The following is a 24,812-nucleotide window of genomic DNA, read 5'->3' on the forward strand; positions in this document are numbered from 1 at the left end:
CACATGAGGCTAACAGTGTCAGCCATTTGGAACATCAATTGCAGCTGACAGAGTCAGCTTTGCTTTGATTTCACTAGGAAAATTAGTGAGCGAGAAAAAGAAAAATAGTCCTTTTAGCGTCAAGCGTTGGTGGTATAGTGGTGAGCATAGCTGCCTTCCAAGCAGTTGACCCGGGTTCGATTCCCAGCCAACGCATCCTTTGAGTTTTTCTGTGCTTGCGCTTTCATGATGAAAAGTGAGAAGAATGAGTGGGCCCAAGCTGGTTCGACCCCGTGGGCAACTAAGTAAAAGTGACTGCCTTCTTGGCAGATGATGACTGTTGAGGAGAACCTGTCAGCTGCAATTCACATTCTAAACTGCACACACTGTCAGGTAGCTCTTAGGTCAGGAAGACACATGAGCTAACCAGTGTCAGCCATTTGGAACATCAATTGCAGCTGACAGAGTCAGCTTTGCTTTGATTTCACTAGGAAAATTAGTGAGCGAGAAAAAGAAAAATAGTCCTTTTAGTGTCAAGCGTTGGTGGTATAGTGGTGAGCATAGCTGCCTTCCAAGCAGTTGACCCGGGTTCGATTCCCGGCCAACGCATCCTTTGAGTTTTTCTGTGCTTGCGCTTTCATGATGAAAAGTGAGAAGAATGAGTGGGCCCAAGCTGGTTTCAACCCGTGGGCAACTAAGTAAAAGTGACTGCCTTCTTGACAGATGATGGACTGTTGAGGAGAACCTGTCAGCTGCAATTCACATTCTAAACTGCAGACACTGTCAGGTAGCTCTTAGGTCAGGAAGACACATGAGCTAACAGTGTCAGCCATTTGGAACATCAATTGCAGCTGACAGAGTCAGCTTTGCTTTGATTTCACTAGGAAAATTAGTGAGCGAGAAAAAGAAAAATAGTCCTTTTAGTGTCAAGCGTTGGTGGTATAGTGGTGAGCATAGCTGCCTTCCAAGCAGTTGACCCGGGTTCGATTCCCGGCCAACGCATCCTTTGAGGTTTTTCTCACCTATCTCCTGTGCGTTGCGCTTTCATGATGAAAAGTGAGAAGAATGAGTGGGCCCAAGCTGGTTTCGACCCCGTGGGCAACTAAGTAAAAGTGACTGCCTTCTTGACAGATGATGGACTGTTGAGGAGAACCTGTCAGCTGCAATTCACATTCTAAACTGCAGACAGACTGTCAGGTAGCTCTTAGGTCAGGAAGAAACATGAGCTACAGTGTCAGCCATTTGGAACATCAATTGCAGCTGACAGAGGTCAGCTTTGCTTTGATTTCACTAGGAAATTAGTGAGCGAGAAAAAGAAAAATAGTCCCTTTTAGTGTCAAGCGTTGGTGGTATAGTGGTGAGCATAGCTGCCTTCCAAGCAGTTGACCCGGGTTCGATTCCCGGCCAACGCATCCTTTGAGTTTTTCTCACCTATCTCCTGTGCTTGCGCTTTCATGATGAAAAGTGAGAAGAATGAGTGGGCCAAGCTGGTTTCGACCCCGTGGGCAACTAAGTAAAAGTGACTTCCTTCTTGACAGATGACGGACTGTTGAGGAGAACCTGTCAGCTGCAATTCACATTCTAAAACTGCAGACACTGTCAGGTAGCTCTTAGGTCAGGAAGACACATGAGCTAACAGTGTCAGCCATTTGGAACATCAATTGCAGCTGACAGAGTCAGCTTTGCTTTGATTTCACTAGGAAAATTAAGTGAGCGAGAAAAAGAAAAATAGTCCTTTTAGTGTCAAGCGTGGTGGTATAGTGGTGAGCATAGCTGCCTTCCAAGCAGTTGACCCGGGTTCGATTCCCAGGCCAACGCATCCTTTGAGTTTTGTCTGTGCTTGCGCTTTCATGATGAAAAGTGAGAAGAATGAGTGGGCCCAAGCTGGTTTCGACCCCGTGGGCAAACTAAAGTAAAAGTGACTGCCTTCTTGACAGATGATGAACTGTTGAGGAGAACCTGTCAGCTGCAATTCACATTCTAAACTGCACACACTGTCAGGTAGCTCTTAGGTCAGGAAGACACATGAGCTAACAGTGTCAGCCATTTGGAACATCAATTGCAGCTGACAGAGTCAGCTTTGCTTGATTTCACTAGGAAAATTAGTGAGCGAGAAAAAGAAAAATAGTCCTTTTAGTGTCAAGCGTTGGTGGTATAGTTGGTGAGCATAGCTGCCTTCCAAGCAGTTGACCCGGGTTCGAGTCCCGGCCAACGCATCCTTTGAGTTTTTCTCACCTATCTCTGTGCTTGCGCTTTCATGATGAAAAGTGAGAAGAATGAGTGGGCCCAAGCTGGTTTCGACCCCGTGGGCAACTAAGTAAAAGTGACTGCCTTCTTGACAGATGATGGACTGTTGAGGAGAACCTGTACAGCTGCAATTCACATTTCTAAACTGCAGACACTGTCAGGTAGCTCTTAGGTCAGGAAGACACATGAGCTAACAGTGTCAGCCATTTGGAACATCAATTGCAGCTGACAGAGTCAGCTTTGCTTTGATTCACTAGGAAAATTAAGTGAGCGAGGAAAAAGAAAAATAGTCCTTTTAGTGTCAAGCGTTGGTGGTATAGGTGGTGAGCATAGCTGCCTTCCAAGCAGTTTGACCCGGGTTCGATTCCCGGCCAACGCATCCTTTGAGTTTTTCTCACCTATCTCCTGTGCTTGCGCTTTCATGATGAAAAGTGAGAAGAATGAGTGGGCCCAAGCTGGTTTCGACCCCGTGGGCAACTAAGTAAAAGTGACTTCCTTCTTGACAGATGACGGACTGTTGAGGAGAACCTGTCAGCTGCCAATTCACATTCTACTAAACTGCAGACACTGTCAGGTAGCTCTTAGGTCAGGAAGACACATGAGCTAACAGTGTCAGCCATTTGGAACATCAATTGCAGCTGACAGAGTCAGCTTTGCTTTGATGTTCACTAGAAAATTAGTGAGCGAGAAAAAGAAAAATAGTCCATTTTAGTGTCAAGCGTTGGTGGTATAGGTGTGAGCATAGCTGCCTTCCAAGCAGTTGACCCGGGTTCGATTCCCAGCCAACGCATCCTTTGAGTTTTTCTGTGCTTGCGCTTTCATGATGAAAAGTGAGAAGAATGAGTGGGCCCAAGCTGGTTTCGACCCCGTGGGCAACTAAGTAAAAGTGACTGCCTTCTTGACAGATGATGGACTGTTGAGGAGAACCTGTCAGCTGCAATTCACATTCTAAACTGCACAACACTGTCAGGTAGCTCTTAGTCAGAAGGACACATGAGCTAACCAGTGTCCAGCCATTGGGAACATCAATTGCAGCTGACAGAGTCAGCTTTGCTTTGATTTCACTAGGAAAATTAGTGCGCGAGAAAAAGAAAAATATGTCCTTTTAGTGTCAAGCGTTGGTGGTATAGTGGTGAGCATAGCTGCCTTCCAAGCAGTTGACCGGTTCGATTCCCGGCCACACGCATCCTTTGAGTTTTTCTGTGCTTGCGCTTTCATGATGAAAAGTGAGAAGAATGAGTGGGCCCCAGCTGGTTTCACCCCGTGGGCAACTAAGTAAAAGTGACTGCTTCTTGACAGATGATGAACTGTTGAGGAGCACCTGTCAGCTGCAATTCACATTCTAAACTGCAGACACTGTCAGGTAGCTCTTAGGTCCGGAAGACACATGAGCTAGAACATTGTCAGCCATTTGGAACATCAATTGCAGCTGACAGAGTCAGCTTTGGCTTTGATTTCACTAGGAAAATTAGTGAGCGAGAAAAAAGAAAAATAGTCCTTTTAGTGTCACAGGCGTTGGTGGTATAGTGGTGAGCATAGCTGCCTTCCAAGCAGTTGACCCGGGTTCGATTCCCGGCCAACGCATCCTTTGAGTTTTCTCACCTATCTCCTGTGCTTGCGCTTTCATGATGAAAAGTGAGAAGAATGAGTGGGCCCAAGCTGGTTTCGACCCACGTGGGCAACTAAGTAAAAGTGACTGCCTTCTTGACAGATGATGGACTGTTGAGGAGAACCTGTCAGCTGCAATTCACATTCTAAACTGCAGACACTGTCAGGTAGCTCTTAGGTCGGAAGACACATGAGCTAACAGTGTCAGCCATTTGGAACATCAATTGCAGCTGACAGAGTCAGCTTTGCTTTGATTTCACTAGGAAAATTAGTGAGCGAGGAAAAGAAAAAATAGTCCTTTTAGTGTCAAGCGTTGGTGGTATAGTGGTGAGCATAGCTGCCTTCCAAGCAGTTGACCCGGGTTCGATTCCGGCCAACGCATCCTTTGAGTTTTTCTCACCTATCTCCTGTGCTTGCGCTTCATGATGAAAAGTGAGAAGAATGAGTGGGCCCAAGCTGGTTTCGACCCGTGGGCAACTAAGTAAAAGTGACTTCCTTCTTGACAGATGACGGACTGTTGAGAGAACCTTCAGCTGCAATTCACATTCTAAACTGCAGACACTGTCAGGTAGACTCTTAGTCAGGAAGACACATGAGCTAACAGTGTCAGCCATTTGGAACATCAATTGCAGCTGACAGAGTCAGCTTTGCTTTGATTTCACTAGGAAAATTAGTGAGCGAGAAAAAGAAATATAGTCCTTTTAGTGTCAAGCGTTGGTGGTATAGTGGTGAGCATAGCTGCCTTCCAAGCAGTTGACCCGGGTTCGATTCCCGGCCAACGCATCCTTTGAGTTTTTCTGTGTTTGCGCTTTCATGATGAAAAGTGAGAAGAATGAGTGGGCCCAAGCTGGTTTCGACCCCGTGGGCAACTAAGTAAAAGTGACTGCCTTCTTGACAGATGATGGACTGTTGAGGAGAACCTGTCAGCTGCAATTCACATTCTAAACTGCAGACACTGTCAGGTAGCTCTTAGGTCAGGAAGACACATGAGCTAACAGTGTCAGCCATTTGGAACATCAATTGCAGCTGACAGAGTCAGCTTTGCTTTGATTTCACTAGGAAAATTAGTGAGCGAGAAAAAGAAAAATAGTCCTTTTAGTGTCAAGCGTTGGTGGTATAGTGGTGAGCATAGCTGCCTTCCAAGCAGTTGACCCGGGTTCGATTCCCGGCCAACGCATCCTTTGAGTTTTTCTCACCTATCTCCTGTGCTTGCGCTTTCATGATGAAAAGTGAGAAGAATGAGTGGGCCCAAGCTGGTTTCGACCCCGTGGGCAACTAAGTAAAGTGCCTGCCTTCTTGACAGATGACGGACTGTTGAGGAGAACCTGTCAGCTGCAATTCACATTCTAAACTGCAGACACTGTCAGGTAGCTCGTAGGTCAGGAAGACACATGAGCTAACAGTGTCAGCCATTTGGAACATCAATTGCAGGCTGACAGAGTCAGCTTTGCTTTGATTTCACTAGGAAAATTAGTGAGCGAGAAAAGAAAAATAGTCCTTTAGTGTCAAGCGTTGGTGGTATAGTGGTGAGCATTAGCTGCCTTCCAAGCAGTTGACCCGGGTTCGATTCCTGGCCAACGCATCCTTTGAGTTTTTCTCACCTATCTCCTGTGCTTGCGCTTTCATGATGAAAAGTGAGAAGAATGAGTGGGCCCAAGCTGGTTCTCGACCCCGTGGGCAACTAAGTAAAAGTGACTGCCTTCTTGACAGATGACGGACTGTTGAGGAGAACCTGTCAGCTGCAATTCACATTCTAAACTGCAGACACTGTCAGGTAGCTCTTAGGTCAGGAAGACACATGAGCTAACAGTGTCAGCCATTTGGAACATCAATTGCAGCTGACAGAGTCAGCTTTGCTTTGATTTCACTAGGAAAATTAGTGAGCGAGAAAAGAAAAATAGTCCTTTTAGTGTCAAGCGTTGGTGGTATAGTGGTGAGCATAGCTGCCTTCCAAGCAGTTGACCCGGGTTCGATTCCCGGCCAACGCATCCTTTGAGTTTTTTCACCTATCTCTGTGCTTGCGCTTTCATGATGAAAAGTGAGAAGAATGAGTGGGCCCAAGCTGGTTTCGACCCCGTGGGCAACTAAGTAAAAGTGACTGCCTTCTTGACAGATGATGGACTGTTGAGGAGAACCGTCAGCTGCAATTCACATTCTAAACTGCAGACACTGTCAGGTAGCTCTTAGGTCAGGAAGACACATGAGCTAACAGTGTCAGCCATTTGGAACATCAATTGCAGCTGACAGAGTCAGCTTTGCTTTGATTTCACTAGGAAAATTAGTGAGCGAGAAAAAGAAAAATAGTCCTTTTAGTGTCAAGCGTTGGTGGGTATAGTGGTGAGCATAGCTGCCTTCCAAGCAGTTGACCCGGGTTCGATTCCCGGCCAACGCATCCTTTGAGTTTTTCTCACCTATCTCCTGTGCTTGCGCTTTCATGATGAAAAGTGAGAAGAATGAGTGGGCCCAAGCTGGTTTCGACCCCGTGGGCAAACTAAGTAAAAGTGACTGCCTTCTTGACAGATGATGGACTGTTGAGGAGAACCTGTCAGCTGCAATTCACATTCTAACTGCAGACACTGTCAGGTAGCTCTTAGGTCAGGAAGACACATGAGCTAACAGTGTCAGCCATTTGGAACATCAATTGCAGCTGACAGAGTCAGCTTTGCTTTGATTTCACTAGGAAAATTAGTGAGCGAGAAAAAGAAAAATAGTCCATTTTAGTGTCAAGCGTTGGTGGTATAGTGGTGAGCATAGCTGCCTTCCAAGCAGTTGACCCAGGGTTCGATTTCCCGGCAACGCATCCTTTGAGTTTTTCTCACCTATCTCCTGTGCTTGCGCTTTCATGATGAAAAGTGAGAAGAATGAGTGGGCCCAAGCTGGTTTCGACCCCGTGGGCAACTAAGTAAAAGTGACTGCCTTCTTGACAGATGATGGGACTGTTGAGGAGAACCTGTCAGCTGCAATTCACATTCTAAACTGCAGACACTGTCAGGTAGCTCTTAGGTCAGGAAGACACATGAGCTAACAGTGTCAGCCATTTGGAACATCAATTGCAGCTGACAGAGTCAGCTTTGCTTTGATTTCACTAGGAAAATTACGTGAGCGAGAAAAGAAAAATAGTCCTTTTAGTGTCAAGCGTTGGTGGTATAGTGGTGAGCATAGCTGCCTTCCAAGCAGTTGACCCGGGTTCGATTCCCGGCCAACGCATCCTTTGAGTTTTTCTCACCTATCTCCTGTGCTTGCGCTTCATGATGAAAAGTGAGAAGAATGAGTGGGCCCAAGCTGGTTTCGACCCCGTGGGCAACTAAGTAAAAGTGACTGCCTTCTGACAGATGATGGACTGTTGAGGAGAACCTGTCAGCTGCAATTCACATTCTAAACTGCAGACACTGTCAGGTAGCTCTTAGGTCAGGAAGACACATGAGCTAACAGTGTCAGCCATTTGGAACATCAATTGCAGCTGACAGAGTCAGCTTTGCTTTGATTTCACTAGGAAAATTATGTGAGCGAGAAAAGAAAAATAGTCCTTTTAGTGTCAAGCGTTGGTGTATAGTGGTGAGCATAGCTGCCTTCCAAGCAGTTGACCCGGGTTCGAGTCCCGGCCAACGCATCCTTTGAGTTTTTCTCACCTATCTCCTGTGCTTGCGCTTTCATGATGAAAAGTGAGAAGAATGAGTGGGCCCAAGCTGGTTTCGACCCCGTGGGCAACTAAGTAAAAGTGACTGCCTTCTTGACAGATGATGGACTGTGAGGAGAACCTGTCAGCTGCAATTCACATTCTAAACTGCAGACACTGTCAGGTAGCTCTTAGGTCAGGAAGACACATGAGCTAACAGTGTCAGCCATTTGGAACATCAATTGCAGCTGACAGAGTCAGCTTTGCTTGATTCACTAGGAAAATTAGTGAGCGAGAAAAAGAAAAATAGTTCCTTTTAGTGTCAAGCGTTGGTGGTATAGTGGTGAGCATAGCTGCCTTCCAAGCAGTTGACCCGGGTTCGATTCCCGGCCAACGCATCCCCTTTGAGTTTTTCTCACCTATCTCCTGTGCTTGCGCTTTCATGATGAAAAGTGAGAAGAATGAGTGGGCCCAAGCAGGTTCGACCCCGTGGGCAACTAAGTAAAAGTGACTGCCTTCTTGACAGATGATGGACTGTTGAGGAGAACCTGTCAGCTGCAATTCACATTCTAAACTGCAGACACTGTCAGGTAGCTCTTAGGTCAGGAAGACACATGAGCTAACAGTGTCAGCCATTTGGAACATCAATTGCAGCTGACAGAGTCAGCTTTGCTTTGATTTCACTAGGAAAATTAGTGAGCGAGAAAAAGAAAAATAGTCCTTTTAGTGTCAAGCGTTGGTGGTATAGTGGTGAGCATAGCTGCCTTCCAAGCAGTTGACCCGGGTTCGATTCCTGGCCAACGCATCCTTTGAGTTTTTCTCACCTATCTCCTGTGCTTGCGCTTTCATGATGAAAAGTGAGAAGAATGAGTGGGCCCAAGCTGGTTCGACCCCGTGGGCAACTAAGTAAAGTGACTGCCTTCTTGACAGATGATGGACTGTTGAGGAGAACCTGTCAGCTGCAATTCACATTCTAAACTGCAGACACTGTCAGGTAGCTCTTAGGTCAGGAAGACACATGAGCTAACAGTGTCAGCCATTTGGAACATCAATTGCAGCTGACAGAGTCAGCTTTGCTTTGATTTCACTAGGAAAATTAGTGAGCGAGAAAAAGAAAAATAGTCCTTTTAGTGTCAAGCGTTGGTGGTATAGTGGTGAGCATAGCTGCCTTCCAAGCAGTTGACCCGGGTTTGATTACTGGCCAACGCATCCTTTGAGTTTTTCTCACCTATCTCCTGTGCTTGCGCTTTCATGATGAAAAGTGAGAAGAATGAGTGGGCCCAAGCTGGTTTCGACCCCGTGGGCAACTAAGTAAAAGTGACTGCCTTCTTGACAGATGATGGACTGTTGAGGAGAACCTGTCAGCTGCAATTCACATTCTAAACTGCAGACACTGTCAGGTAGCTCTTAGGTCAGGAAGACACATGAGCTAACAGTGTCAGCCATTTGGAACATCAATTGCAGCTGACAGAGTCAGCTTTGCTTGATTTCACTAGGAAAATTAGTGAGCGAGAAAAAGAAAAAGAGTCCTTTTAGTGTCAAGCGTTGGTGGTATAGTGGTGAGCATAGCTGCCTTCCAAGCAGTTGACCCGGGTTCGATTCCCGGCCAACGCATCCTTTGAGTTTTTCTCACCTATCTCCTGTGCTTGCGCTTTCATGATGAAAAGTGAGAAGAATGAGTGGGCCCAAGCTGGTTTCGACCCCGTGGGCAACTAAGTAAAAGTGACTGCCTTCTTGACAGATGATGGACTGTTGAGGAGAACCTGTCAGCTGCAATTCACATTCTAAACTGCAGACACTGTCAGGTAGCTCTTAGGTCAGGAAGACACATGAGAAGAATGAGTGGGCCCAAGCTGGTTTCGACCCCGTGGGCAACTAAGTAAAAGTGACTGCCTTCTTGACAGATGATGGACTGTTGAGGAGAACCTGTCAGCTGCAATTCACATTCTAAACTGCAGACACTGTCAGGTAGCTCTTAGGTCAGGAAGACACATGAGCTAACAGTGTCAGCCATTTGGAACATCAATTGCAGCTGACAGAGTCAGCTTTGCTTTGATTTCACTAGGAAAATTAGTGAGCGAGAAAAAGAAAAATAGTCCTTTTAGTGTCAAGCGTTGGTGGTATAGTGGTGAGCATAGCTGCCTTCCAAGCAGTTGACCCGGGTTCGATTCCCGGCCAACGCATCCTTTGAGTTTTTCTCACCTATCTCCTGTGCTTGCGCTTTCATGATGAAAAGTGAGAAGAATGAGTGGGCCCAAGCTGGTTTCGACCCCGTGGGCAACTAAGTAAAAGTGACTGCCTTCTTGACAGATGATGGACTGTTGAGGAGAACCTGTCAGCTGCAATTCACATTCTAAACTGCAGACACTGTCAGGTAGCTCTTAGGTCAGGAAGACACATGAGCTAACAGTGTCAGCCATTTGGAACATCAATTGCAGCTGACAGAGTCAGCTTTGCTTTGATTTCACTAGGAAAATTAGTGAGCGAGAAAAAGAAAAATAGTCCTTTTAGTGTCAAGCGTTGGTGGTATAGTGGTGAGCATAGCTGCCTTCCAAGCAGTTGGCCGGGTTCGATTCCCGGCCAACGCATCCTTTGAGTTTTTCTCAACCTATCTCCTGTGCTTGCGCTTTCATGATGAAAAGTGAGAAGAATGAGTGGGCCCAAGCTGGTTTCGACCCCGTGGGCAACTAAGTAAAAGTGACTGCCTTCTTGACAGATGACGGACTGTTGAGGAGAACCTGTCAGCTGCAATTCACATTCTAAACTGCAGACACTGTCAGGTTAGCTCTTAGGTCAGGAAGACACATGAGCTAACAGTGTCAGCCATTTGGAACATCAATTGCAGCTGACAGAGTCAGCTTTTGCTTTGATTTCACTAGGAAAATTAGTGAGCGAGAAAAAGAAAAATAGTCCTTTTAGTGTCAAGCGTTGGTGGTATAGTGGTGAGCATAGCTGCCTTCCAAGCAGTTGACCCGGGTTCGATTCCCGGCCAACGCATCCTTTGAGTTTTTCTCACCTATCTCCTGTGCTTGCGCTTTCATGATGAAAAGTGAGAAGAATGAGTGGGCCCAAGCTGGTTTCGACCCCGTGGGCAACTAAGTAAAAGTGACTGCCTTCTTGACAGATGATGGACTGTTGAGGAGAACCTGTCAGCTGCATTCACATTCTAAACTGCAGACACTGTCAGGTAGCTCTTAGGTCAGGAAGACACATGAGCTAACAGTGTCAGCCATTTGGAACATCAATTGCAGCTGACAGAGTCAGCTTTGCTTTGATTTCACTAGGAAAATTAGTGAGCGAGAAAAAGAAAAATAGTCCTTTTAGTGTCAAGCGTTGGTGGTATAGTGGTGAGCATAGCTGCCTTCCAAGCAGTTGACCCGGGTTCGATTCCCGGCCAACGCATCCTTTGAGTTTTTCTCACCTATCTCCCTGTGCTTGCGCTTTCATGATGAAAAAGTGAGAAGAATGAGTGGGCCCAAGCTGGTTTCGACCCCGTGGGGCAACTAAGTAAAAGTGACTGCCTTCTTGACAGATGATGGACTGTTGAGGAGAACCTGTCAGCTGCAATTCACATTCTAAACTGCAGACACTGTCAGTAGCTCTTAGGTCAGGAAGACACATGAGCTAACAGTGTCAGCCATTTGGAACATCAATTGCAGCTGACAGAGTCAGCTTTGCTTTGATTTCACTAGGAAAATTAGTGAGCGAGAAAAGAAAAATAGTCCTTTTAGTGTCAAGCGTTGGTGGTATAGTGGTGAGCATAGCTGCCTTCCAAGCAGTTGACCCGGGTTCGATTCCCGGCCAACGCATCCTTTGAGTTTTTCTCACCTATCTCCTGTGCTTGCGCTTTCATGATGAAAAGTGAGAAGAATGAGTGGGCCCAAGCTGGTTTCGACCCCGTGGGCAACTAAGTAAAAGTGACTGCCTTCTTGACAGATGATGGACTGTTGAGGAGAACCTGTCAGCTGCAATTCACATTCTAAACTGCAGACACTGTCAGGTAGCTCTTAGGTCAGGAAGACACATGAGCTAACAGTGTCAGCCATTTGGAACATCAATTGCAGCTGACAGAGTCAGCTTTGCTTTGATTTCACTAGGAAAATTAGTGAGCGAGAAAAAGAAAAATAGTCCTTTTAGTGTCAAGCGTTGGTGGTATAGTGGTGAGCATAGCTGCCTTCCAAGCATTGACCCGGGTTCGATTCCGGCCAACGCATCCTTTGAGTTTTTCTCACCTATCTCCTGTGCTTGCGCTTTCATGATGAAAAGTGAGAAGAATGAGTGGGCCCAAGCTGGTTTCGACCCCGTGGGCAACTAAGTAAAATTGACTGCCTTCTTGACAGATGATGGACTGTTGAGGAGAACCTGTCAGCTGCAATTCACATTCTAAACTGCAGACACTGTCAGGTAGCTCTTAGGTCAGGAAGACACATGAGCTAACAGTGTCAGCCATTTGGAACATCAATTGCAGCTGACAGAGTCAGCTTTGCTTTGATTTCACTAGGAAAATTAGTGAGGCGAGAAAAAGAAAAATAGTCCTTTTAGTGTCAAGCGTTGGTGGTATAGTGGTGAGCATAGCTGCCTTCCAAGCAGTTGACCCGGGTTCGATTCCCTGGCCAACGCATCCTTTGAGTTTTTCTCACCTATCTCCTGTGCTTGCGCTTTCATGATGAAAAGTGAGAAGAATGAGTGGGCCAAGCTGGTTTCGACCCCGTGGGCAACTAAGTAAAAGTGACTGCCTTCTTGACAGATGATGGACTGTTGAGGAGAACCTGTCAGCTGCAATTCACATTCTAAACTGCAGACACTGTCAGGTAGCTCTCTTAGGTCAGGAAGACACATGAGCTAACAGTGTCAGCCATTTGGAACATCAATTGCAGCTGACAGAGTCAGCTTGCTTTGATTTCACTAGGAAAATTAGTGAGCGAGAAAAAGAAAAATAGTCTTTTAGTGTCAAGCGTGGTGGTATAGTGGTGAGCATAGCTGCCTTCCAAGCAGTTGACCCGGGTTCGATTCCCGGCCAACGCATCCTTGAGTTTTTCTCACCTATCTCCTGTGCTTGCGCTTTCATGATGAAAAGTGAGAAGAATGAGTGGGCCCAAGCTGGTTTCGACCCCGTGGGCAACTAAGTAAAAGTGACTGCCTTCTTGACAGATGATGGACTGTTGAGGAGAACCTGTCAGCTGCAATTCACATTCTAAACTGCAGACACTGTCAGGTAGCTCTTAGGTCAGGAAGACACATGAGCTAACAGTGTCAGCCATTTGGAACATCAATTGCAGCTGACAGAGTCAGCTTTGCTTTGATTTCACTAGGAAAATTAGTGAGCGAGAAAAAGAAAAAGAGTCCTTTTAGTGTCAAGCGTTGGTGGTATAGTGGTGAGCATAGCTGCCTTCCAAGCAGTTGACCCGGGTTCGATTCCCGGCCAACGCATCCTTTGAGTTTTTCTCACCTATCTCCTGTGGCTTGCGCTTTCATGATGAAAAAGTGAGAAGAATGAGTGGGCCCAAGCTGGTTTCGACCCCGTGGGCAACTAGTAAAGTGACTGCCTTCTTGACAGATGATGGACTGTTGAGGAGAACCTGTCAGCTGCAATTCACATTCTAAACTGCAGACACTGTCAGGTAGCTCTTAGGTCAGGAAGACACATGAGAAGAATGAGTGGGCCCAAGCTGGTTTCGACCCCGTGGGCAACTAAGTAAAAGTGACTGCCTTCTTGACAGATGATGGACTGTTGAGGAGAACCTGTCAGCTGCAATTCACATTCTAAACTGCAGACACTGTCAGGTAGCTCTTAGGTCAGGAAGACACATGACTAACAGTGTCAGCCATTTGGAACATCAATTGCAGCTGACAGAGTCAGCTTTGCTTGATTTCACTAGGAAAATTAGTGAGCGAGAAAAAGAAAATAGTCCTTTTAGTGTCAAGCGTTGGTGGTATAGTGGTGAGCATAGCTGCCTTCCAAGCAGTTGACCCGGGTTCGATTCCGGCCAACGCATCCTTTGAGTTTTTCTCACCTATCTCCTGTGCTTGCGCTTTCATGATGAAAAGTGAGTAGAATGAGTGGGCCCAAGCTGGTTTCGACCCCCGTGGGCAACTAAGTAAAAGTGACTGCCTTCTTGACAGATGATGGACTGTTGAGGAGAACCTGTCAGCTGCAATTCACATTCTAAACTGCAGACACTGTCAGGTAGCTCTTAGGTCAGGAAGACACATGAGCTAACAGTGTCAGCCATTTGGAACATCAATTGCAGCTGACAGAGTCAGCTTTGCTTTGATTTCACTAGGAAAATTAGTGAGCGAGAAAAAGAAAAATAGTCCTTTTAGTGTCAAGCGTTGGTGGTATAGTGGTGAGCATAGCTGCCTTCCAAGCAGTTGACCCGGGTTCGATTCCCGGCCAACGCATCCTTGAGTTTTTCTCACCTATCTCCTGTGCTTGCGCTTTCATGATGAAAAGTGAGAAGAATGAGTGGGCCCAAGCTGGTTCGACCCCGTGGGCAACTAAGTAAAAGTGACTGCCTTCTTGACAGATGATGGGACTGTTGAGGAGAACCTGTCAGCTGCAATTCACATTCTAAACTGCAGACACTGTCAGGTAGCTCTTAGGTCAGGAAGACACATGAGCTAACAGTGTCAGCCATTTGGAACATCAATTGCAGCTGACAGAGTCAGCTTTGCTTTGATTTCACTAGGAAAATTAGTGAGCGAGAAAAAGAAAAATAGTCCTTTTAGTGTCAAGCGTTGGTGTGTATAGTGGTGAGCATAGCTGCCTTCCAAGCAGTTGACCCGGGTTCGATTCCCGGCCAACGCATCCTTTGAGTTTTTCTCACCTATCTCCTGTGCTTGCGCTTTCATGATGAAAAGTGAGAAGAATGAGTGGGCCCAAGCTGGTTCGACCCCGTGGGCAACTAAGTAAAAGTGACTGCCTTCTTGACAGATGATGGACTGTTGAGGAGAACCTGTCAGCTGCAATTCACATTCTAAACTTGCAGACACTGTCAGGTAGCTCTTAGGTCAGGAAGACACATGAGCTAACAGTGTCAGCCATTTGGAACATCAATTGCAGCTGACAGAGTCAGCTTTGCTTTGATTTCACTAGGAAATTAGTGAGCGAGAAAAAGAAAAATAGTCCTTTTAGTGTCAAGCGTTGGTGGTATAGTGGTGAGCATAGCTGCCTTCCAAGCAGTTGACCCGGGTTCGATTCCCGGCCAACGCATCCTTTGAGTTTTTCTCACCTATCTCCTGTGCTTGCGCTTTCATGATGAAAAGTGAGAAGAATGAGTGGGCCCAAGCTGGTTTCGACCCCGTGGGCAACTAAGTAAAAGTGACTGCCTTCTTGACAGATGATGGACTGTTGAGGAGAACCTGTCAGCTGCAATTCACATTCTAAAACTGCAGACACTGTCAGGTAGCTCTTAGGTCAGGAAGACACATGAGCTAACAGTGTCAGCCATTTGGAACATCAATTGCAGCTGACAGAGTCAGCTTTGCTTTGATTTCACTAGGAAAATTAGTGAGCGAGAAAAGAAAAATAGTCCTTTTAGTGTCAAGCGTTGGTGGTATAGTGGGTGAGCATAGCTGCTTTCCAAGCAGTTGACCCGGGTTCGATTCCCGCCACGCATCCTTTGAGTTTTCTCACCTATCTCCTGTGCTTGCGCTTTCATGATGAAAAGTGAGAAGAATGAGTGGGCCCAAGCTGGTTTCGACCCCGTGGGCAACTAAGTAAAAAGTGACTGCCTTCTTGACAGATGATGGACTGTTGAGGAGAAACCTGTCAGCTGCAATTCACATTCTAAACTGCAGACACTGTCCAGGTAGCTCTTAGGTCAGGAAGACACATGAGCTAACAGTGTCAGCCATTTGGAACATCAATTGCAGCTGACAGAGTCAGCTTTGCTTTGATTTCACTAGGAAAATTAGTGAGCGAGAAAAAGAAAAATAGTCCTTTTAGTGTCAAGCGTTGGTGGTATAGTGGTGAGCATAGCTGCCTTCCAAGCAGTTGACCCCGGGTTCGATTCCCGGCCAACGCATCCTTTGAGTTTTTTCTCACCTATCTCCTGTGCTTGCGCTTTCATGATGAAAAGTGAGAAGAATGAGTGGGCCCAAGCTGGTTTCGACCCCGTGGGCAACTAAGTAAAAGTGACTGCCTTCTTGACAGATGATGGACTGTTGAGGAGAACCTGTCAGCTGCAATTCACATTCTAAACTGCAGACACTGTCAGGTAGCTCTTAGGTCAGGAAGACACATGAGCTAACAGTGTCAGCCATTTGGAACATCAATTGCAGCTGACAGAGTCAGCTTTGCTTTGATTTCACTAGGAAAATTAGTGAGCGAGAAAAAGAAAAATAGTCCTTTTAGTGTCAAGCGTTGGTGGTATAGTGGTGAGCATAGCTGCCTTCCAAGCAGTTGACCCGGGTTCGATTCCCGGCCAACGCATCCTTTGAGTTTTTTCTCACCTATCTCCTGTGCTTGCGCTTTCATGATGAAAAGTGAGAAGAATTGAGTGGGCCCTAGCTGGTTTCGACCCCGTGGGCAACTAAGTAAAAGTGACTGCCTTCTTGACAGATGATGGACTGTTGAGGAGAACCTGTCAGCTGCAATTCACATTCTAAACTGCAGACACTGTCAGGTAGCTCTTAGGTCAGGAAGACACATGAGCTAACAGTGTCAGCCATTTGGAACATCAATTGCAGCTGACAGAGTCAGCTTTGCTTTGATTTCACTAGGAAAATTAGTGAGCGAGAAAAAGAAAAATAGTCCTTTTAGTGTCAAGCGTTGGTGGTATAGTGGTGAGCATAGCTGCCTTCCAAGCAGTTGACCCGGTTCGATTCCCGCCAACGCATCCTTTGAGTTCTCACCTATCTCCTGTGCTTGCGCTTTCATGATGAAAAGTGAGAAGAATGAGTGGGCCCAAGCTGGTTTCGACCCCGTGGGCAACTAAGTAAAAGTGACTGCCTTCTTGACAGATGATGGACTGTTGAGGAGAACCTGTCAGCTGCAATTCACATTCTAAACTGCAGACACTGTCAGGTAGCTCTTAGGTCAGGAAGACACATGAGCTAACAGTGTCAGCCATTTGGAACATCAATTGCAGCTGACAGAGTCAGCTTTGCTTTGATTTCACTAGGAAAATTAGTGAGCGAGAAAAAGAAAAATAGTCCTTTTAGTGTCAAGCGTTGGTATAGTGGTGAGCATAGCTGCCTTCCAAGCAGTTGACCCGGGTTCGATTCCCGGCCAACGCATCCTTTGAGTTTTTCTCACCTATCTCCTGTGCTTGCGCTTTCATGATGAAAAGTGAGAAGAATGAGTGGGCCCAAGCTGGTTTCGACCCCGTGGGCAACTAAGTAAAGTGACTGCCTTCTTGACAGATGATGGACTGTTGAGGAGAACCTGTCAGCTGCAATTCACATTCTAAACTGCAGACACTGTCAGGTAGCTCTTAGGTCAGGAAGACACATGAGCTAACAGTGTCAGCCATTTGGAACATCAATTGCAGCTGACAGAGTCAGCTTTGCTTTGATTTCACTAGGAAATTAGTGAGCGAGAAAAGAAAAATAGTCCTTTTAGTGTCAACGTTGGTGGTATAGTGGTGAGCATAGCTGCCTTCCAAGCAGTTGACCCGGGTTCGATTCCCGGCCAACGCATCCTTTGAGTTTTTCTCACCTATCTCCTGTGCTTGCGCTTTCATGATGAAAAGTGAGAAGAATGAGTGGGCCCAAGCTGGTTTCGACCCCGTGGGCAACTAAGTAAAAGTGACTGCCTTCTTGACAGATGATGGACTGTTGAGGAGAACCTGTCAGCTGCAATTCACATTCTAAACTGCAGACACTGTCAGGTAGCTCTTAGGTCAGGAAGACACATGAGCTAACAGTGTCAGCCATTTGGAACATCAATTGCAGCTGACAGAGTCAGCTTTGCTTTGATTTCACTAGGAAAATTAGTGAGCGAGAAAAAGAAAAATAGTCCTTTTAGTGTCAAGCGTTGGTGGTATAGTGGTGAGCATAGCTGCCTTCCAAGCAGTTGACCCGGGTTCGATTCCCGGCCAACGCATCCTTTGAGTTTTCTCACCTATCTCCTGTGCTTGCGCTTTCATGATGAAAAGTGAGAAGAATGAGTGGGCCAAGCTGGTTTCGACCCCGTGGGCAACTAAGTAAAAGTGACTGCCTTCTTGACAGATGATGGACTGTTGAGGAGAACCTGTCAGCTGCAATTCACATTCTAAACTGCAGACACTGTCAGGTAGCTCTTAGGTCAGGAAGACACATGAGCTAACAGTGTCAGCCATTTGGAACATCAATTGGTGCAGCTGATTCAAATTCAGCTTTGCTTGATTTCACGTGGAAAATTAGTGTGCAGCAAGAAAGAAGAACGAAAAGAGTCCTTTTAGTGTCAAGCGTTGGTGGATAGTGGTGAGCATAGCTGCCTTCCAAGCAGTTGACCCGGGTTCGATTCCCGGCCAACGCATCCTTTGAGTTTTTTCTCACCTATCTCCTGTGCTTGCGCTTTCATGATAAAGTGAGAAGAATGAGTGGGCCAAGCTGGTTTCGACCCGTGGGCAACTAAGTAAAAAGTGACTGCCTTCTTGACAGATGATGGACTGTTGAGGAGAACCTGTCAGCTGCATTCACATTCTAACTGCAGACACTGTCAGTAGTCTTTCAGTGAGAGAATGAGTGGGCCAAGCTGTTTCGACCCCGTGGGCATAGTAAAAGTGACTGCCTTCTTGACAGGATGGACTGTTGAGGAGAACCTGTCGCTGCAATTCACTTCTAGAAGGCAGACAGTCAGGTAGCTCTAGTCAGGAGACACTGAGCTACATGTCAGCCATTTGGAACATCAATTGCAGCTGACAGAGTCAGCTTTGCTTTGATTTCACTAGGAAATTAGTGAGCGAGAAAAAGAAAAATAGTCCTTTTAGTGTCAAGCGTTGGTGGTATAGTGGTGAGCATAGCTGCCTTCCAAGCAGTTGACCCGGGTTCGATTCCGGCCAACGCATCCTTTGAGTTTTTCTCACCTATCTCCTGTGCTTGCGCTTTCATGATGAAAAGTGAGAAGAATGAGTGGGCCCAAGCTGGTTTCGACCCCGTGGGCAACTAAGTAAAAGTGACTGCCTTCTTGACAGATGATGGACTGTTGAGGAGAACCTGTCAGCTGCAATTCACATTCTAAACTGCAGACACTGTCAGGTAGCTCTTAGGTCAGGAAGACACATGAGCTAACAGTGTCAGCCATTTGGAACATCAATTGCAGCTGACAGAGTCAGCTTGCTTTGATTTCACTAGGAAATTAGTGAGCGAGAAAAAGAAAAATAGTCCTTTTAGTGTCAAGCGTTGGTGGTATAGTGGTGAGCATAGCTGCCTTCCAGCAGTTGACCCGGGTTCGATTCCCGGCCAACGCATCCTTTGAGTTTTTTCTACCTATCTCCTGTGCTTGCGCTTTCATGATGAAAAGTGAGAAGAATGAGTGGGCCCAAGCTGGTTTCGACCCGTGGGCAACTAAGTAAAAGTGACTGCCTTCTTGACAGATGATGGACTGTTGAGGAGACCTGTCAGCTGCAATTCACATTCTAAACTGCAGACACTGTCAGGTAGCTCTTAGGTCAGGAAGACACATGAGCTAACAGTGTCAGCCATTTGGAACATCAATTGCAGCTGACAGAGTCAGCTTTGCTTTGATTTCACTAGGAAAATTAGTGAGCGAGAAAAAAAAAAATAGTCCTTTTAGTGTCAAGCGTTGGTGGTATAGTGGTGAGCATAGCTGCCTTCCAGCGTTGATTCGGCTTCGATGTCCCGCTTAACGCCTTTGAGTTTGGATCAAGCGTCTCTCAGATAAATAATTAAAAATGAAAGAAACTTTCAGGATTTGACCCCGTGGCAACAAGTTTAAAAAGACAAGCGGTGACTGACCAAACTGTTCCAGATATGCTTCTTAGAAAAGAGTCATGGAAAAGACCACACAAGCACAATCAGCTTCCATTGATCAAAAGTTCTAAATTGCCTCTTAGTCAAGGAATAAAATGGTCACAATATCAAAAGGAGCATAACAGTGGACTTTGAAATCAACTGAGCTGAGTGCAGCTTTGCTTTGAATTTAGGAAAAAAAAAGAAATGAAAAGAAAAAAAAAAAGTCCTTTTTAGTGTCAAGCGTGGTGGTATAGTAAAATGAAGCTATCGCCTTCCAAGCAGTTGACCCGGGTTCGATTCCCGGCCAACGCATCCTTTGAGTTTTTTCTCACCTATCTCCTGTGCTTGCGCTTTCATGATGAAAACGTGGGAAGAATGATGAGTGGGCCCAAGGCTGGTTTCGACCCCGTGGGCAACTAAGTAAAAGTGACTGCCTTCTTGACAGATGATGGACTGTTGAGGAGAACCTGTCAGCTGCAATTCACATTCTACTGGGCAGACACTGTCGGTAGCTCTTAGGTCAGGAAGACAATGAGCTAACAGTGTCAGCCATTTGAACATCAATTGCAGCTGACAGTAAGCTTGCTTTGATTTCACTAGGAAAATTAGTGAGCGAGAAAAAAAATAGTCCTTTTAGTGTCAAGCGTTGGTGTATAGTGGTGAGCATAGCTGCCTTCCAAGCAGTTGACCCGGGTTCGATTCCGGCCAACGCATCCTTTGAGTTTTCTCACCTATCTCTGGCTTGCCTTTCATGATGAAAAGTGGAGAATGAGATGGGCCCAAGCTGGTTTCGACCCCAGTGGGCAACTAAGTAAAAGTGACTGCCTTCTTGACAGATGATGACTGTTTAGGAGAACCTGTCAGCTGCAATTCACATTCTAAACTGCAGACACTGTCAGGTAGCTCTTAGGTCAGGAACACATGAGCTAACAGTGTCAGCCATTGAAATCAATGCAGCTGACAGAGTCAGCTTTGCTTTGATTTCACTAGGAAAATTAGTGAGCGAGAAAAAGAAAATATTCCTTTTAGTGTCAAGCGTTGGTGGTATAGTGGTGAGCATAGCTGCCTTCCAAGCAGTTGACCCGGGTTCGATTCCCGGCCAACGCATCCTTTGAGTTTTTCTCACCTATCTCCTGTGCTTGCGCTTTCATGATGAAAAGTGAGAAGAATGAGTGGGCCCAAGCTGGTTTCGACCCCGTGGGCAACTAAGTAAAAGTGACTGCCTTCTTGACAGATGATGGACTGTTGAGGAGAACCTGTCAGCTGCAATTCACATTCTAAACTGCAGACACTGTCAGGTAGCTCTTAGGTCAGGAAGACACATGAGCTAACAGTGTCAGCCATTTGGAACATCAATTGCAGCTGACAGAGTCAGCTTTGCTTTGATTTCACTAGGAAATTAGTGAGCGAGAAAAAGAAAAATAGTCCTTTTAGTGTCAAGCGTTGGTGTATAGTGGTGAGCATAGCTGCCTTCCAAGCAGTTGACCCGGTTCGATTCCCGGCCAGGCAACGCATCTTTGAGTTTTTCTCACCTATCTCCTGTGCTTGCGCTTTCATGATGAAAAGTGAGAAGAATGAGTGGGCCAAGCTGGTTTCGACCCCGTGGGCAACTAAGTAAAAGTGACTGCCTTCTTGACAGATGATGGATGTTGGGAGACCTGTCAGCGCGCAACACATTTCTAAACTGCAGAACACTGTCAGTAGCTCTTAGGTCAGGAGACACATGAGGAAGAAATGTGGGCCAGCTGTTTTCGATTTCGTGGGTAACTAAGAAAAAATCTTAGTGTGCCGTAGTGATGCTGTCTTGACAGATGTGGCCTCTTGAGGAGATTGTCAGCTGCATTCACATTCTAAAGTTTTTTCTTTTTTTTGCTTGGATGTTGATGTTTCAGTGGTTTCTTCCTGCAGACACTGTCAGGTAGCTCTTAGGTCAGGAAGACCATGAGCTAACAGTGTCAGCCATTTGGAACATCAATTGCAGCTGACAGAGTCAGCTTTGCTTTGATTTCACTAGGAAATTAGTGAGCGAGAGAAAGAAAAATAGTCCTTTAGTGTCAAGCGTTGGTGGTATAGTGGTGAGCATAGCTGCCTTCCAAGCAGTTGACCCGGGTTTCGATTCCGCCAACGCATCCTTTGAGTTTTTCTCACCTATCTCCTGTGCTTGCGCTTTCATGATGAAAAGTGAGAAGAATGAGTGGGCCCAAGCTGTTTCGTCCTTAGCCCCGTGGGCAACTAAGTAAAAGTGACTGCCTTCTGACAGATGATGGACTGTTGAGGAGAACCTGTCAGCTGCAATTCACATTCTAAACTGCAGACACTGTCAGGTAGCTCTTAGGTCAGAAGACACATGAGCTAACAGTGTCAGCCATTTGGAACATCATCATTGCAGCTGACAGAGTCAGCTTTGCTTTGATTTCCTAGGAAAATTAGTGAGCGAGAAAAAGAAAAATAGTCCTTTTAGTGTCACGTTGGTGGTTATAGTGGTGAGCATAGCTGCCTTCCAAGCAGTTGACCCGGGTTCGATTCCCGGCCAACGCATCCTTTGAGTTTTTCTCACCTATCTCCTGTGCTTGCGCTTTCATGATGAAAACGTGAGAAGAATGAGTGGGCCCAAGCTGGTTTCGACCCCGTGGGCAACTAAGTAAAAGTGACTGCCTTCTTGACAGATGATGGACTGTTGAGGAGAACCTGTCAGCTGCAATTCAATTCACATTCTAACTGCAGACACTGTCAGGTAGCTCTTAGTCAGGAAGACACATGAGCTAACAGTGTCAGCCATTTGGAACATCAATTGCAGCTGACAGAGTCAGCTTTGCTTTGATTTCACTAGGAAAATTAGTGAGCGAGAAAAAGAAATATCCTTTTAGTGTCAAGCGTTGGTGGATAGTGGTGAGCATAGCTGCCTTCCAAGCAGTTGACCCGGTTCGATTCCGGCCAACGCATCCTTTGAGTTTTTCTCACCTATCTCCTGTGCTTGCGCTTTCATGATGAAAAGTGAGAAGAATGAGTGGGCCCAAGCTGGTTTCGACCCCGTGGGCAACTAAGTAAAAGTGACTGCCTTCTTGACAGATGATGGACCTGTTTGGGAGAACCATGAGCACTGCATTCACATTCTAAACTGCAGACACTGTTCAGGTAGCTCTTTAGGTCAGGAGACCCAATGAAAGATTGAGTGGGCCAAGCGTCCCTGATTTCGACCCCGCGTGGCACTAAGTAAAGTGACTGCCTTCTGACAGAATGATGACTGTTGAGGAGAACCTGTCAGCTGCAATTCACATTCTAAACTGCAGACACTGTCAGGTAGCTCTTAGGTCAGGAAGACACATGAGCTACAGTGTCAGCCATTTGGAACATCAATTGCAGCTGACAGAGTCAGCTTTGCTTTGATTCACTAGGAAATTAGTGAGCGAGAAAAAGAAAATAGTCCTTTAGTGTCAAGCGTTGGTGTATAGTGGTGAGCATAGCTGCCTTCCAAGCAGTTGACCCGGGTTCGATTCCCGCCAACGCATCCTTTGAGTTTTTCTCACCTATCTCCTGTGCTTGCGCTTTCATGATGAAAAGTGAGAAGAATGAGTGGGCCCAAGCTGGTTTCGACCCCGTGGGCAACTAAGTAAAAGTGACTTCCTTCTTGACAGATGATGGACTGTTGAGGAGAACCTGTCAGCTGCAATTCACATTCTAAACTGCAGACACTGTCAGGTAGCTCTTAGGTCAGGAAGACACATGAGCTAACAGTGTCAGCCATTTGGAACATCAATTGCAGCTGACAGAGTCAGCTTTGCTTTGATTTCACTAGGAAAATTAGTGAGCGAGAAAAAGAAAAATAGTCCTTTTAGTGTCAAGCGTTGGTGGTATAGTGGTGAGCATAGCTGCCTTCCAAGCAGTTGACCCGGGTTCGATTCCCGGCCAACGCATCCTTTGAGTTTTCTCACCTATCTCCTGTGCTTGCGCTTTCATGATGAAAAGTGAGAAGAATGAGTGGGCCAAGCTGGTTTCGCCCCGTGGGCAACTAAGTAAAAGTGACTGCCTTCTTGACAGATGATGGACTGTTGAGGAGACCTGTCAGCTGCAATTCACATTCTAAACTGCAGACACTGTCAGGTAGCTCTTAGGTCAGGAAGACACATGAGCTAACAGTGTCGCCATTTGGAACATCAATTGCAGCTGACAGAGTCAGCTTTTGCTTTGATTTCACTAGGAAAATTAGTGAGCGAGAAAAAAAAAATAGTCCTTTTAGTGTCAAGCGTTGTTGGTATAGTGGTGAGCATAGCTGCCTTCCAAGCAGTTGACCCGGGTTCGATTTCCGGCCAACGCATCCTTTTTTTTTCTCACTATCTCCTGTGCTTGCGCTTTCATGATGAAAAGTGAGAGAATGAGTGGCCCAGCTGGTTTCGACCCGTGGGCAACTAAGTAAAAGTGACTGCCTCTTGACAGATGATGGACTGTTGAGGAGAACCTGTCAGCTGCAATTCACATTCAACTGCAGACACTGTCAGGTAAGCTCTTAGGTCAGAAGACACATGAGCTAACAGTGTCAGCCATTTGGACATCAATTGCAGCTGACAGAGTCAGCTTTGCTTTGATTTCACTAGGAAAATTAGTGAGCGAGAAAAAGAAAAATAGTCCTTTTAGTGTCAAGCGTTGGTGGTATAGTGGTGAGCATAGCTGCCTTCCAAGCAGTTGACCCGGGTTCGATCCCGGCCAACGCATCCTTTGAGTTTTTCTCACCTATCTCCTGTGCTTGCGCTTTCATGATGAAAGTGAGAAGAATGAGTGGGCCCAAGCTGGTTCGACCCCGTGGGCAACTAAGTAAAAGTGACTGCCTTCTTGACAGATGATGGACTGTTGAGGAGAACCTGTCAGCTGCAATTCACATTCTAAACTGCAGACACTGTCAGGTAGCTCTTAGGTCAGGAAGACACATGAGCTAACAGTGTCAGCCATTTGGAACATCAATTGCAGCTGACAGAGTCAGCTTTGCTTTGATTTCACTAGGAAATTAGTGAGCGAGAAAAAGAAAAATAGTCCTTTTAGTGTCAAGCGTTGGTGGTATAGTGGTGAGCATATAGCTGCCTTCCAAGCAGTTGACCCGGTTCGATTCCCGGCCAACGCATCCTTTGATTTTTCTCACCTATCTCCTGTGCTTGCGCTTTCATGATGAAAAGTGAGAAGAATGAGTGGGCCCAAGCTGGTTTCGACCCCGTGGGCAACTAAGTAAAAGTGACTGCCTTCTTGACAGATGATGGACTGTTGAGGAGAACCTGTCAGCTGCAATTCACATTCTAAACTGCAGACACTGTCAGGTAGCTCTTAGGTCAGGAAGACACATGAGCTAACAGTGTCAGCCATTTGGAACATCAATGCAGCTGACAGAGTCAGCTTTGCTTTGATTTCACTAGGAAAATTAGTGAGCGAGAAAAAGAAAATAGTCCTTTTAGTGTCAAGCGTTGGTGGTATAGTG

The 24,812-nt window shown here is 46.2% G+C and overlaps 21 non-coding genes across 21 annotated transcripts; all 21 read left to right on the forward strand.

The window, feature by feature from the left end:
* The first annotated feature begins 516 nt into the window (after positions 1-516).
* TRNAG-UCC (transfer RNA glycine (anticodon UCC)) lies at positions 517-588 on the forward strand. The gene has a single exon. It is a non-coding gene; the product is annotated as a tRNA-Gly (tRNA).
* A 321-nt stretch (positions 589-909) lies between these two features.
* On the forward strand, positions 910-981 carry TRNAG-UCC (transfer RNA glycine (anticodon UCC)). Its single transcript has one exon. It is a non-coding gene; the product is annotated as a tRNA-Gly (tRNA).
* A 338-nt stretch (positions 982-1,319) lies between these two features.
* Positions 1,320-1,391, forward strand: TRNAG-UCC (transfer RNA glycine (anticodon UCC)). The gene has a single exon. It is a non-coding gene; the product is annotated as a tRNA-Gly (tRNA).
* A 2,347-nt stretch (positions 1,392-3,738) lies between these two features.
* On the forward strand, positions 3,739-3,810 carry TRNAG-UCC (transfer RNA glycine (anticodon UCC)). The gene has a single exon. It is a non-coding gene; the product is annotated as a tRNA-Gly (tRNA).
* Positions 3,811-4,545: 735 nt separating this feature from the next.
* TRNAG-UCC (transfer RNA glycine (anticodon UCC)) lies at positions 4,546-4,617 on the forward strand. The gene has a single exon. It is a non-coding gene; the product is annotated as a tRNA-Gly (tRNA).
* A 322-nt stretch (positions 4,618-4,939) lies between these two features.
* On the forward strand, positions 4,940-5,011 carry TRNAG-UCC (transfer RNA glycine (anticodon UCC)). The gene has a single exon. It is a non-coding gene; the product is annotated as a tRNA-Gly (tRNA).
* Positions 5,012-5,750: 739 nt separating this feature from the next.
* TRNAG-UCC (transfer RNA glycine (anticodon UCC)) lies at positions 5,751-5,822 on the forward strand. Its single transcript has one exon. It is a non-coding gene; the product is annotated as a tRNA-Gly (tRNA).
* Positions 5,823-6,969: 1,147 nt separating this feature from the next.
* On the forward strand, positions 6,970-7,041 carry TRNAG-UCC (transfer RNA glycine (anticodon UCC)). Its single transcript has one exon. It is a non-coding gene; the product is annotated as a tRNA-Gly (tRNA).
* A 735-nt stretch (positions 7,042-7,776) lies between these two features.
* TRNAG-UCC (transfer RNA glycine (anticodon UCC)) lies at positions 7,777-7,848 on the forward strand. The gene has a single exon. It is a non-coding gene; the product is annotated as a tRNA-Gly (tRNA).
* Positions 7,849-8,992: 1,144 nt separating this feature from the next.
* TRNAG-UCC (transfer RNA glycine (anticodon UCC)) lies at positions 8,993-9,064 on the forward strand. The gene has a single exon. It is a non-coding gene; the product is annotated as a tRNA-Gly (tRNA).
* Positions 9,065-9,561: 497 nt separating this feature from the next.
* TRNAG-UCC (transfer RNA glycine (anticodon UCC)) lies at positions 9,562-9,633 on the forward strand. Its single transcript has one exon. It is a non-coding gene; the product is annotated as a tRNA-Gly (tRNA).
* Positions 9,634-10,375: 742 nt separating this feature from the next.
* On the forward strand, positions 10,376-10,447 carry TRNAG-UCC (transfer RNA glycine (anticodon UCC)). The gene has a single exon. It is a non-coding gene; the product is annotated as a tRNA-Gly (tRNA).
* A 333-nt stretch (positions 10,448-10,780) lies between these two features.
* Positions 10,781-10,852, forward strand: TRNAG-UCC (transfer RNA glycine (anticodon UCC)). The gene has a single exon. It is a non-coding gene; the product is annotated as a tRNA-Gly (tRNA).
* A 335-nt stretch (positions 10,853-11,187) lies between these two features.
* On the forward strand, positions 11,188-11,259 carry TRNAG-UCC (transfer RNA glycine (anticodon UCC)). The gene has a single exon. It is a non-coding gene; the product is annotated as a tRNA-Gly (tRNA).
* A 1,549-nt stretch (positions 11,260-12,808) lies between these two features.
* On the forward strand, positions 12,809-12,880 carry TRNAG-UCC (transfer RNA glycine (anticodon UCC)). Its single transcript has one exon. It is a non-coding gene; the product is annotated as a tRNA-Gly (tRNA).
* Positions 12,881-13,780: 900 nt separating this feature from the next.
* TRNAG-UCC (transfer RNA glycine (anticodon UCC)) lies at positions 13,781-13,852 on the forward strand. Its single transcript has one exon. It is a non-coding gene; the product is annotated as a tRNA-Gly (tRNA).
* A 739-nt stretch (positions 13,853-14,591) lies between these two features.
* Positions 14,592-14,663, forward strand: TRNAG-UCC (transfer RNA glycine (anticodon UCC)). Its single transcript has one exon. It is a non-coding gene; the product is annotated as a tRNA-Gly (tRNA).
* Positions 14,664-15,812: 1,149 nt separating this feature from the next.
* Positions 15,813-15,884, forward strand: TRNAG-UCC (transfer RNA glycine (anticodon UCC)). The gene has a single exon. It is a non-coding gene; the product is annotated as a tRNA-Gly (tRNA).
* A 1,542-nt stretch (positions 15,885-17,426) lies between these two features.
* On the forward strand, positions 17,427-17,498 carry TRNAG-UCC (transfer RNA glycine (anticodon UCC)). The gene has a single exon. It is a non-coding gene; the product is annotated as a tRNA-Gly (tRNA).
* A 2,888-nt stretch (positions 17,499-20,386) lies between these two features.
* Positions 20,387-20,458, forward strand: TRNAG-UCC (transfer RNA glycine (anticodon UCC)). The gene has a single exon. It is a non-coding gene; the product is annotated as a tRNA-Gly (tRNA).
* Positions 20,459-23,193: 2,735 nt separating this feature from the next.
* Positions 23,194-23,265, forward strand: TRNAG-UCC (transfer RNA glycine (anticodon UCC)). The gene has a single exon. It is a non-coding gene; the product is annotated as a tRNA-Gly (tRNA).
* The last annotated feature ends 1,547 nt before the right edge of the window (positions 23,266-24,812 follow it).

This window comes from Dendropsophus ebraccatus, chromosome 6, assembly GCF_027789765.1.
Source record: "Dendropsophus ebraccatus isolate aDenEbr1 chromosome 6, aDenEbr1.pat, whole genome shotgun sequence".
In the NCBI taxonomy this organism is placed as follows: domain Eukaryota; kingdom Metazoa; phylum Chordata; class Amphibia; order Anura; family Hylidae; genus Dendropsophus; species Dendropsophus ebraccatus.